The 12,037-nt window shown below is 42.6% G+C and overlaps 1 long non-coding RNA gene across 1 annotated transcript; it reads left to right on the top strand.

The window, feature by feature from the left end:
* Positions 1–267: 267 nt before the first annotated feature.
* On the top strand, positions 268–4,557 carry LOC123456692. The gene is made up of 2 exons (XR_006634624.1): positions 268–450; positions 4,510–4,557. It is a non-coding gene; the product is annotated as an uncharacterized LOC123456692 (long non-coding RNA).
* Positions 4,558–12,037: the final 7,480 nt, after the last annotated feature.

Raw genomic sequence — 12,037 nt, 5'->3', positions numbered from 1 at the left:
CAGCCTTGTGACCCCCAGATGCAGACAGGCATGACCATAAACTCTGCCTAATGTACTATAGATAACCCTGTCAGGATGCTTCCGAGAAGAGAAAAAAAAAAAAAAAGAGGATCCCCACCGACTCCAAGTCTATTAATAAGTAACCAGTAACCAGTGCTGGGACTGAAATCATGCTTCTGCTTCTGTAAACCTGCTTCTGCTCTCCCTAACTCTATAAAAAGAGACCCTTCCCCTTGCCCGGCGCACTCAGCCTCTCGAAGGACTGGAGTGCCCGCAGGCGCCTGTGTAAACAATAAAGCTGCCTCTTGCCTTTGCATCCAGTGGCTCGGTCTTGGTTCTTGGGCGCGGGTCTCCCACCACGGAAGATTCCCCCTCCCCCGGGAATCTTACAGCTGGGGGCTCGCCCGGGATTGGGGACCCCCGCCCAACCCAATTACTGCCCACCGGGAGGTAAGCACTTAATTTGGTGCACCATTCTGTCTGTCTACGTCTAGTTCCGTTTTTTGCGCTGCGTTAGAAAATCGGCTCGGATCCGTGTCGTTTTGTATCTGGGCGGCTTGAGAAGGAGCTGACGGGCTCGGACTTCTCCCCCGCCACCCTGGAGGACGCTTCAGGGAATTTGGGAGCCCGATTTTTCGGAGCTCAACAAGTATCCGAGGGATACGTTAGTCTGTTGGGTGGACAAACGGTCTCCCCGTCTGAATCTGCATTTTCAGTCTGTTACTGAAGCCGCGCTGCGCGTCTCTGTGCCGGCTGTCTCTCTGTTGTCTTAGTCCTTGGTGTTTGTTTAGTGTTGTCTCTTGACAAAATGGGTCAAAAAAAAAAATGGTGACCCCCCCTGAGTTTAACCCTAGATCATTGGAAAGACGTTCGAAAGATTGCTTCCAACCAGTCAGTAGATGTCAAAAAGAAAAAATGGCAAACTTTCTGTTCCACGGAATGGCCCACCTTTAATGTGGGCTGGCCAAGGGATGGGACCTTTAACCTCTCTACTATTTTACAGGTGAAAGCAAAGGTGTTCGATCACGGTCCACATGGACAACCAGACCAAGTCCCCTATATAGTCACCTGGGAGTGTCTAGCAGTTGGCCCACCGCTATGGGTCGCCCCTTTTATCCCCCCCCCAACCTGCCCCGCCACTGCCTCTCCCTGCCCCTACTTCCTCCTCTTGTTGTCCGGTTGATACCAAGAAGCAGCCCCAGAAACCGGTACTTCCCCCGGACCTCAATACCCCCCCCTTATAGATCTCCTCTCGGAAGGACCCCCTACCTATGGATCCCAAACCCAGGCACCAGCCGCGCCGCCGCGCCCCCCCCCCCTTGCACTCCCTTCCCCAGTGGCTGGACGCCTATGGAGCCACCGAGAGCAGCCACCACAGGGGGAGACTTCACAAGCCTTTCCCTTGAGGCTCTTCTCAGGACAGAAGAAAAGCAGAGTCTTTCTGGAAGCCAGAAAGAATGTTCCAGGCGATAACGGGAGACCCACCCAGATACTAGATGAGATTGATGATGCTTTTCCTTTGACCCGCCCCGACTGGGACCACACCTCAGCAGACGGTAGGGGACACCTACGCCTTTATCGCCAGTTGCTCATAGCGGGCCTCCGTGGTGCTGGGCGCCACCCTACTAATTTGGCCAAGGTAAAGCAAGTAATACAAAAACCAGATAAATCCCCTGGTGCCTTTCTAGAGAGAATTAAAATAGCAGAGAGGATTTTTAATAAATGAGAGACAGCAGAAAAGAAAGAGGACCACCTACACAGGGAGGCAGAGGATAGAAAAAACAAGCATAAAAAAAAAAAATGCTAGGAAACACACGAGAAGCAGAGAATTGAGCCGCCTCTTGGCCACTGTAGTACAGAACAATGATAGGACTAATAGGTTGGGAGACCAAAGGAGACCCAGACCCAGAGTGGACCGGGGACTATCGCCCTGACCAAAACCTTAGGGAAGTTAACAAAAGGGTAGAAGATATCCACCCCACTGTGCCTAATCCTTATAACCTGCTGAGTTCTTTACCTCCCTCTCATCAGTGGTATTCAATCTTGGATTTAAAGGATGCCTTTTTCTGCCTGAGACTGGCTTCCCAGAGTCAGCCACTGTTTGCATTCGAATGGAAGGACCCTGACTGTGGAATCTCAGGGCAATTAACATGGACAAGACTTCCCCAGGGATTTAAAAACAGTCCCACCCTCTTTAATGAAGCCTTACATCGGGACCTGGCTGACTTTCGAATCCAGCACACTTCCTTAATTCTGCTCCAATATGTAGATGACCTCCTACTTGCGGCCTCCTCACATCAGGACTGTCATACAGGTACCGGGGCCCTGCTTGAGACTCTGGGACACTTGGGCTATAGAGCTTCTGCTAAGAAGGCCCAAATCTGTCAACAAGAGGTCACCTACTTGGGGTACAAATTAAGAAATGGCCAACGCTGGTTAACACCGGCCCGCATAGACACTGTAGCTCACATTCCTGTCCCCCAGAACCATAGACAACTCAGAGAGTTCTTGGGGACCGCTGGGTTCTGTTGCCTATGGATACCAGGGTTTGCTGAAATGGCAGCCCCTCTTTACCCCTTGACTAAACAAGGAACCCCCTTCAATTGGACTAAGCCACAGCAAGAGGCTTTTGACAAAATTAAACACTCTCTCCTCTCTCCTCCGGCTTTGGGCTTGCCTGACATCACCAAGCCCTTCGAGCTATTCATAGATAAAAGACAGGGGTTTGCGAAGGGAGTGCTAACTCAGCAGCTTGGACCATGGAGGCGCCCGGTTGCATATCTCTCAAAAAAGTTAGATCCAGTGGCCTCAGGCTGGCCACCATGTCTAAAAATAATCGCTGCAGTTGCAGTCTTGACCAAGTATGCAAGTAAACTAACCCTGGGGCAACCTCTGACTGTGCTAACGCCACATGCCATTGAGTCTATCGTGAGACAGCCCCCAGATCGCTGGCTGTCTAATACACGTATGACTCATTACCAATCCTTGCTTCTCGACAAAGACCGTGTGCAATTTGGTCCAGTAGTGGCCCTAAACCCGGCCACCCTGTTGCCCCTCCCTGAGGGGCCAGAGACTCATAACTGCCAGCAGATTCTTGCAGAGGTACACGGAACCAGAAAGGATCTCACTGACCAGCCGCTGCAGGATGCAGACTTCACCTGGTACACGGACGGTAGCAGCTTCCTACTAAATGATGAGAGGCGAGCCGGGGCCGCAGTGACCACCAGAGACCAGGTAGTCTGGGCTAGCACCCTGCCCGGAGGGACCTCGGCACAAAAAGCGGAACTCATTGCCTTGACTCAAGCCCTCCAGCAGGCTAAAGGTAAAAAAAAAATAAAATAAAATAAAACTAAGATATTGGCCCTCCTCAAGGCTCTGTACCTACCCCAGAAGCTCAGCATTATACACTGTCCAGGTCATCAGAAAGGAAACAGCCCCGAGGCCATAGGGAACAGGTTCGCTGATAAAGCCGCCCGTGAGGCAGCTCTGGGACCCCAACTCTTGATTCTGATGGCCACTGAGGAGGGGACTCCTAAAGCAGCATCTCCAACTCCGGGATGGGAATACACGAATGAGGACTTGGACTTGATTCAGAAACTGGGGGCATCATATGATGCTGCCCACGGCAAATGGACTTACCTAGAAAAGACTATTGTACCTCAAAAGATTACAGCCCTCCTCATTAAGCAACTTCACAGGCTAACCCACATGAGTGCTCAAAAGATGAATACTCTACTAGAACAAAAGGAAACAGGGCATCTTTTTCTAAACAAAGGTTCAATCCTAAAAGAAGTTGCAAACACTTGCAAAGTGTGTGCTCAGGTAAATGCTGGATGAGCCCAGATGGCCCTTGGGTCTCGCCTGAGGGGACACCAACCTGGGGCTTGTTGGGAGCTCGACTTCACTGAGGTAAAACCGGGTATGTATGGTTACAAATATCTCCTAGTTTTTGTAGACACTTTTTCAGGATGGGTAGAAGCATTTCCCACCAAGCATGAAACCGCCAGAGTGGTAACCAAGAAATTGCTAGATGATATCTTTCCTCAGTATGGAATGCCACAGGCACTCGGGTCAGACAATGGGCCTGCCTTTGTCTCCCAGGTAAGTCAGTCAGTGGCCAAGACACTGGGGATCAATTGGAAGTTACATTGTGCATACAGACCCCAGAGTTCAGGTCAGGTAGAAAGGATAAATAAAACAATTAAAGAGGCTTTATTTAAATTAACGCTTGCAACTGGCTCAAAGGATTGGGTACAACTCCTACCCCTGACCCTTTACAAGGCCCGAAACACCCCAGGCCCTCATGGCCTAACCCCCTTTGAAATCCTCTATGGCAGCCCCCCGCCAGCTGTCACTTTCATGCTTACAGAAATTTCTAATTTTACTGATACCCCCACCCTACAGGCTCACTTAAAGGCCCTACAGTTGGTACACCAGGAAGTTTGGAAACCTCTAGCAGCTGCCTATAAAGAGGCAACTAATAAACCGCTAATCCCCCATTCATTCCAGATAGGGGACTCAGTTTGGGTCCGTCGACATCAGACCAAGAATCTGAAACCTCGCTGGAAAGGACCTTACACCGTGCTCCTGACAACTCCCACGGTCTTAAAAGTAGACGGAATCGCCACTTGGATCCACGCCTCCCACGTCAAGGCTGCCCTGACAGAGTACCCAGATAGCACACCACCAAACCTCGCATCATGGAAAGCACATCGCACTCCAAATCCCCTAAAGATAAGACTCTCTCGATCTTAACATGCCTCTTCTTAGCTTTCAGTTTTGTGAGTAACGTCTCTGCTAGTCCTCACCTTCCCTTATCTTTGACTTGGCTAGTCATTTCTGAGATAGGACAAATTATTTGGTCTAATACCTCCCCTGCCCCGTTATGGACATGGTGGCCCCCCTTAACCCCCAATCTGTGCGCCTTGACGGCCCATAGAAAACCTTTTAAAGAGACTTTAAAAAAGACTCACCAGAAGAGACACAACCCTCCTGTTAGCCCAGGATGTTACTCCAAACCTGCCAGACAGTTGTTAAAGTCCACTCTATATGTTTGCCCCCAACATGCCCAGGCATCAGACTGTGGAACTAGAGTGGACTATTATTGTAAAAACTGGGGATGTAAAACCACTGGAAATGTATACTGGCAACCCAAATCCTCCTGGGATTTTATTACTGTAACTCGCCTAAATCAGGGTAACAAGATGCTTCTAAACATTACTTTCACTTCTCCCGGCAAGGCAGATAGGACATGGCTCAAAGGCCATACTTGGGGGATCCGTCTTTACATAGATAGGCCAGACCCAGGTTTCCTCCTCACCATTAAGCTCCAATTATCAACTGACATAAGTCCAATAGGCCCCAACCCAGTTCTACCAGATCAAAAACCTATCCCCCGACTCCCACTTTCCTTGGCCCCGCCTTCTAAACCTACCAATGTTATAATTCCCCCTCCTAAAAGACCAACCACTCCTGTGGCCCCTGGAGCTTACTACTTAGAATCTCCAAATGGAACCTATTGGGCCTGTAATACAGGACTGACTCCTTGCGTTTCTGCTACTGTCCTTAATTCTACTGCTGATTACTGTGTCCTAGTCCAGTTATGGCCACGCATTACCTACCATAGATCAGAATTCATTCTTCAGGTATTTAAAAACAGACCTAGGCGGGAGCCCATAACCCTTACCATCGCCCTCCTTTTGGGAGCAGGAGAAATCTTAGCGGGGATAGAAACTGGAACAACTGCCCTGGTACACTTTGAGCAGACCCGAGCCCTACAAGAAGCGATAACCACAGACTTACAGGCCATAGAAAAATCTATTTCTGCTCTAAAAACTTCCCTTACTTCCCTTTCAGAGATAGTATTGCAAAATAGAAGAGGCCTAGACTTGTTGTTTCTAAAAGAAGGGGGCCTCTGTGCTGCCCTTAAGGAAGAATGCTGTTTTTATGCTGACCACACGGGCATAGTCCGGGAATCTATGGAAATGCTCAGAGAAAGACTAGCCCAGAGGCAGAGATTGCTAGAGTCATGACCGGGCTGGTTCGAAAGTTGGTTTCATAAATCCCCCTGGTTCACCACTCTTTTATCCACCCTCCTAGGTCCCCTACTCATTCTTGCACTCTTACTAACCTTTGGTCCATGTATTCTCAATAGGCTGGTACAGTTTATACGCGACAGGCTGTCAGTTATCCAGGCGTTCGTCCTCACTAGTCAGTATCAGTCATTAAGCCAAAATGACATAGGATTATAAGTAAAAGATTTTACTCAGTACCAAGAGAAATGGGGGAATGTAAAACCCATGGAAAAATACCAGGAGCCCAAAACAGCCCCAGATGCAGACAGCCTTGTGACCCCCAGATGCAGACAGGCATGACCATAAACTCCGCCTAATGTACTATAGATAACCCTGTCAGGATGCTTCCGAGAAGAGAAAAAAAAAAAAAAAAGAGGATCCCCACCGACTCCAAGTCTATTAATAAGTAACCAGTAACCAGTGCTGGGACTGAAATCATGCTTCTGCTTCTGTAAACCTGCTTCTGCTCTCCCTAACTCTATAAAAAGAGACCCTTCCCCTTGCCCGGCGCACTCAGCCTCTCGAAGGACTGGAGTGCCCGCAGGCGCCTGTGTAAACAATAAAGCTGCCTCTTGCCTTTGCATCCAGTGGCTCGGTCTTGGTTCTTGGGCGCGGGTCTCCCACCACGGAAGATTCCCCCTCCCCCGGGAATCTTACACTACGAGGAGGGATTAAACCTGAGATCAAGGCCTACCTGAGAGGGACACTTAACAAGAAGGAAGGAGGAGACGAAGAAGGGAAGAAGAGTGAGGTTGAATTCTGGTGGGTGTGAAAGCTGGCATCAGGCAGATGGTTTGAAGCCTTCAGAGGGTCAGTGGCTGCTCAGTGGTCTGGTCATGGGAAAGGAGGTCTGGCCACCCATAAGGCAATTGGAAGCCTTCTATCTGAGTCAGGGCAATATTTATAAGTTTTGGGAGTAAAAAAGACCACACAAACCACTCGGAGGCAAAGATGAAAGTTTTTATTCAGGAAAAGCATGAGTTGCCAGGGCTAGATCGCAAAAGTGATGCACAGAAAACTTGAGTTTTCTGATAATTGGATTTATAGGGCTTCTTCAGTTGGGTGAAGGTGAGGAAGAGAAACGTTGAATAAAAAATGTTTCCTTAAGGGAGATCTAAGATAGCCACGGTATGAGACAAGAACAGTCATTATGTGACTTATGAGATAAGACTGCAGGAAACCATGACCTGGGGACATTGTTAGGCAAGGAAGGGATAATGGCTGGACATTTTATTGAGGAATGTGGATAATTAACTTCCTGATGCCTCTGCCTCCATTCTGCTTCCCTTGGTGACTCCATTGCTTCTCAATACTCCCTTTTGATATCATAGTGAAAGCACTAATAATTATAATATGATGATAATACATTATAAAAGTTATTCAAATTGCGAATAAATAAAACATGACAATTGATTATATATAATCCATAAATTGAATGGAGAAAAAGGAAACTAATTCGCAATTACAACACTGTTGCCACATACAAGGTTAATGTAATAAAACCACTATTAAAATCAGAGTGAAATATCTAAAATTTAGGAAACTATATTCTGTTTTAGTAATAAAAACTGCTATGGTAATTTAAGCAAAAAAGAGGTTAAAAATAGGCAGCCATGTTGGTACATGCTTTTAATCACAGACTTGGGAGGGTCAGGTGGCCGAATTGCTATTTGAGACTGGCCTGTGACTACACAATAAAAGCCAGGTAACACTAGACTAGAGTGAAATTCTGTCTGAAAATAAATAAATAAATAAATAAATAAGCTAAGTAAAAAAAAGGGAAATATTTTATGTCCATTTATACAGTAATCATTAATATATATGTACTCAATAGCAGAGTGTCAAAATGTGTGAGACAAAAACTGATAAGACCACAAGAGATGTAAATGAATCCAATACTCTAGGTGTAAGAGTCAATAATGAAATCACAATTATTTTCAGATTGATTTATAGACTCAATTTAATTCCAAATAAAATTTCCAGCAGGTTATTTTGTGGATATTTACATAGTAGATCTAAACATAATATGCTGACGCAAGAGTCAGAATAGCCAACACAACATTAAAAAGAAAGAACAAACAAGAGACAATGATAGATGCGTCATTGTACAGTTTTCTGAACTCATAGAGTGTACAACACCAAGTGTGCATTAAAATGCAAATTATTGATTTTAGATTATAATGATGTGTTACTCTATGTTCTTTCATAATGACAATGTACTTTTCTCTTTCAGTTTTCATAGTGGAAGGATGAGCATATCTGGGAACAGGGTATACATGAGAAATTTGATGTATTGTACTTATATTCCCATGAACCAAACTAGTCTTAAAATTACAATTATAGTCTGTTATATTAGCTTTACATCACTCTAAGAAGATATTTAAGATACTTAACTCATAAAAAATAAAGGGTTAATCTTTCCTCTTGGCTATTAAAATGAAACCCCAGTGCCAGGTGTGAATAGTTGATCAAGAGGGCCAAAAAACTCTAAAACAATGCAAGGCTACTGTGATTAGTTGCTCACCAAAAAGGATGATAAATTCCTATTGCTGAAGGCACCACATGTTTTAGTTGCAGGACTAGAAAAATCAATCTAACACTGACCTAGAAGCTTCCTCTTTGGTAACTAACTCCCATAGTGATAGAAGGTGCAATGTAGCCTGCTTGGGGAGAAAAATCAACAGTCTTACTCAACTATGGACCCTGAAGGCTACATATCAATCTTACAGGCAAGATGTGTTCACTGCTACAATAGTGACATGATTATTTTGGGGCAAACAACCACTTTCTGATTGGATTTGAGGCCTACTTCACAGGTGAGATCATATGCCTGGTACTATAAACCTGTTGAAGAACCCATATCTCAAAATGCTAGGTGAAACCTACTAATGCTGTGTTTGTTGCTAAATAAACATGGATTATAAACATTTATTTTTGTATCCATAGATTATTGTTACTGTCTGTGTTATTCAGTAAATAACCCTTTTGTAGTGGGTGGTGGCTAATGCATAGAAACATAAATGGTCAAAATTTTGAGTATAAGTGACTATTGTGTGCTCAGACCTAAATGTGACATTGATATACCCCTTATACCAAGGCTTGGGGAACATAACAGAATATAAGAGCTGAGGGATGGGAGGGAGCATTGTGATACAGTGTCTTCTGAACATGACATGGCCTTTGTACTCATGAACACACTGCAGCTGTGCTTACCTACACAAGACCTGCATAAGATTGGGCCCATCCACATATCTTCATTAATGTGAGAGGGACTCATGGGAGTCCACCATCCATGAAGAACTATTAGCATTTCATGGCACTGTGGGAAAAGTCATTTTCTTTGTTCCAGCCATTGATATATTTCCAGTATTCTGCTTAATAATCCTTCCCACACTCTCATGAAAACAAACCTAACAAAATTCAGGGAGTTACATAGAAGGTCATGAAAGTAAGAGGGAACTGATTTAGCAAAATAAAGGGAGAAGGGGACATAAGAGAGGGTGGTGAGGATGAATGGGACCAAAATATTTATATGTGTGAGATTGTTAATGAATACAAAAGAAAGTTTAGGACTAAAAGTGGATCATAGAAATTTGTCTCTTTTTTTTTTCTGTAGAACAATTTATTGATGGTACCAAATACATTAAGGCAGATAGGTTTAAAAAGCTCAAATGGAAACAAAGCACTTGAAAAACATATCTTTGCTTACATTGTTAAGGCAAACCTGATTTGTTTTTCTTTGTGAGTGAAAGATAAAACTACACCAAAGGGCACAGTGTAAGTTGAAGTTTTATAATTTATTTTACTATGTAAATTTAAAAGATAATAATTATGAACAGCACATTTTCTCATGGTAGTGATGATGAAGTTGCCATAAGGGAAAATTAGAATACTTAGGGGGAAGAAACTAAATGATCTATTTCTAAATGCTAGCAGCTTTAAAGAAGGACTATGTAGAAAAGTAAGCTAAACAAAAATAGATCAGTACTGCAATCATACTGGTGGTGTGAAATTTATGAGCTGGAATTGTGTTTTACTGGCTCTGAATCTCCTTGTTGCCTTTATTTATGAAATGATTGAAACAAATCAGAACTCTGTATTTTTTATTTCATTCTTTCTTTTTAAGATCCCTGGTCTTTTTTTTTGAGATAAACTTTGACTTCATGGGTGAGGCAGAATGAGTTATATTTTTGTACTCCTGAACACTCCTTTCCACATCCTGAGTCCTACTTTCAGTACCTTTTATCTTTACTAGTATTTAGCATGTTGATCATGCTATGTTTTTAGATTGATCATTAATGCCTTGAAAATCAAAGGTGTAACTAATATATATTTATAATCTGGCACCTATTTCATATTGTGTTCAACCAATATTTTGATTGCTATACTGCTAACAATAATTGTTTCTACATATTGCTTATCTACCAAAAGCTTAGTTTGTGTAACACACAATTCCAAACACCTTCATTGTTTCATTAACATATGGACAACCTCGGAAAATAATAATCTCCACAATTCTTATGTTTATTTGGCTTAAAGAAGCTGTGTTTTACAGACAAGGTTTAAATTTGCTAATTTCTGAAGTTGCATCACTTAACAGCCAAACTCTATTCCCAGTGCTCAATTAACCATCTATCATTACTGGAATCATGTTGTGAATTTTCTTAGCATATTATTTTCCCCAATGTATTTGTATTTTATAAGACAGAATTAAAAACCATAGAAGCTGAAGAAATCACTCTCTAATAATGGAATTTCAGGCACATATTCCAAAAGAAATTGGGGTGATACTTTTGCAGCAGATTTCTACTTATTCCTCAGATTACATTGCCCAAATGTTTCCTCACAGATTGTAGTAAAATCAAGAAAACCTATAAAGAAAGCTAGAAAAATGAATCATCTTGACAGTTGGAAGAAGCACATTTTAAAATTATGTATTTTAATTATGAATACCATACTTATTTAATTGAACAGTCTTCAATCTCACAGTGATTATTTTATATCATTCTAGAAATATTGTATGTATGTACACAAACTTTTTTGTGTGTGCATGTGCATGTTAATGATATAAACACAATTATGTTTAATATACATTCTTTTATACTTTGTGGAAAATTTTATTAATGTTTTATAATACGAAATACTGTCAAATGCCTAGGAAGCACTCGGGGTCACCTTGATGTAGATTCTAGTCATTGATATCTACTTATAAATCTTGCATCTATATTGAAACAAATAAGTTTCTTGGGGAGATGCATTTTTAAAGTTTGGTATTAATATTATGTTGAATTCCAAACAAGGGTTTAAATACTGCCACTTTATGTTCAGAAAGAGTTTAAATTCTTTGAGAGTGATTTTTTTAATGAATTGTAGAGCAGAATTATCATGCAAAGCTCTTTGAAATGGGTGCATGTTTTGGAAGAATGGCTTTGAAATTAATGTTCTGTTTTGAAAGAATGGCAGTGAGACTAGGTTATTTTTCCAATGGCATTTGGCCTTTAATATTTTTTGTTACAAATATCAACTATAAATAATTTGGTACAATCTCTATTTTGATAAAAAATCATCTATTGAACTGGACAAATGGCTTAGTGATGAAGGCACTGGCCTGAAAATCCTAAGAACACAGGTTAGATTCTCCAGTACCCACAGAAGACAAATGCACAAGGTGGCCACATGCATCTGGAGTTATTTGCAATGGCTGGATGGCCTGACATGCCCAATCTCTCTCTCTCTCTTCCTCTATCTCTCTGTCAAATAAATAAAATATAAAAATTCACCTATTGCCTCCAGATTTTAACAATTAGTACAAGCTTGAGAAACATCACCTTAAATATTTATTTTCCACTTCTCTGCATCAGTATAAGTTAATTTGGTTAGCATGCAGTTTGCCTATTTAATTGCATTTTTATGTAAAATAGAGCTACTATACACATTAGTTCTTTTTTATGTTTTATTAATTT

This window comes from Jaculus jaculus, chromosome X (genome assembly GCF_020740685.1).
Source record: "Jaculus jaculus isolate mJacJac1 chromosome X, mJacJac1.mat.Y.cur, whole genome shotgun sequence".
Taxonomy (NCBI): domain Eukaryota; kingdom Metazoa; phylum Chordata; class Mammalia; order Rodentia; family Dipodidae; genus Jaculus; species Jaculus jaculus.
The sequence above is the reverse complement of the archived record's forward strand: the minus strand, read 5'-3'. Positions and strand labels throughout refer to the sequence as shown.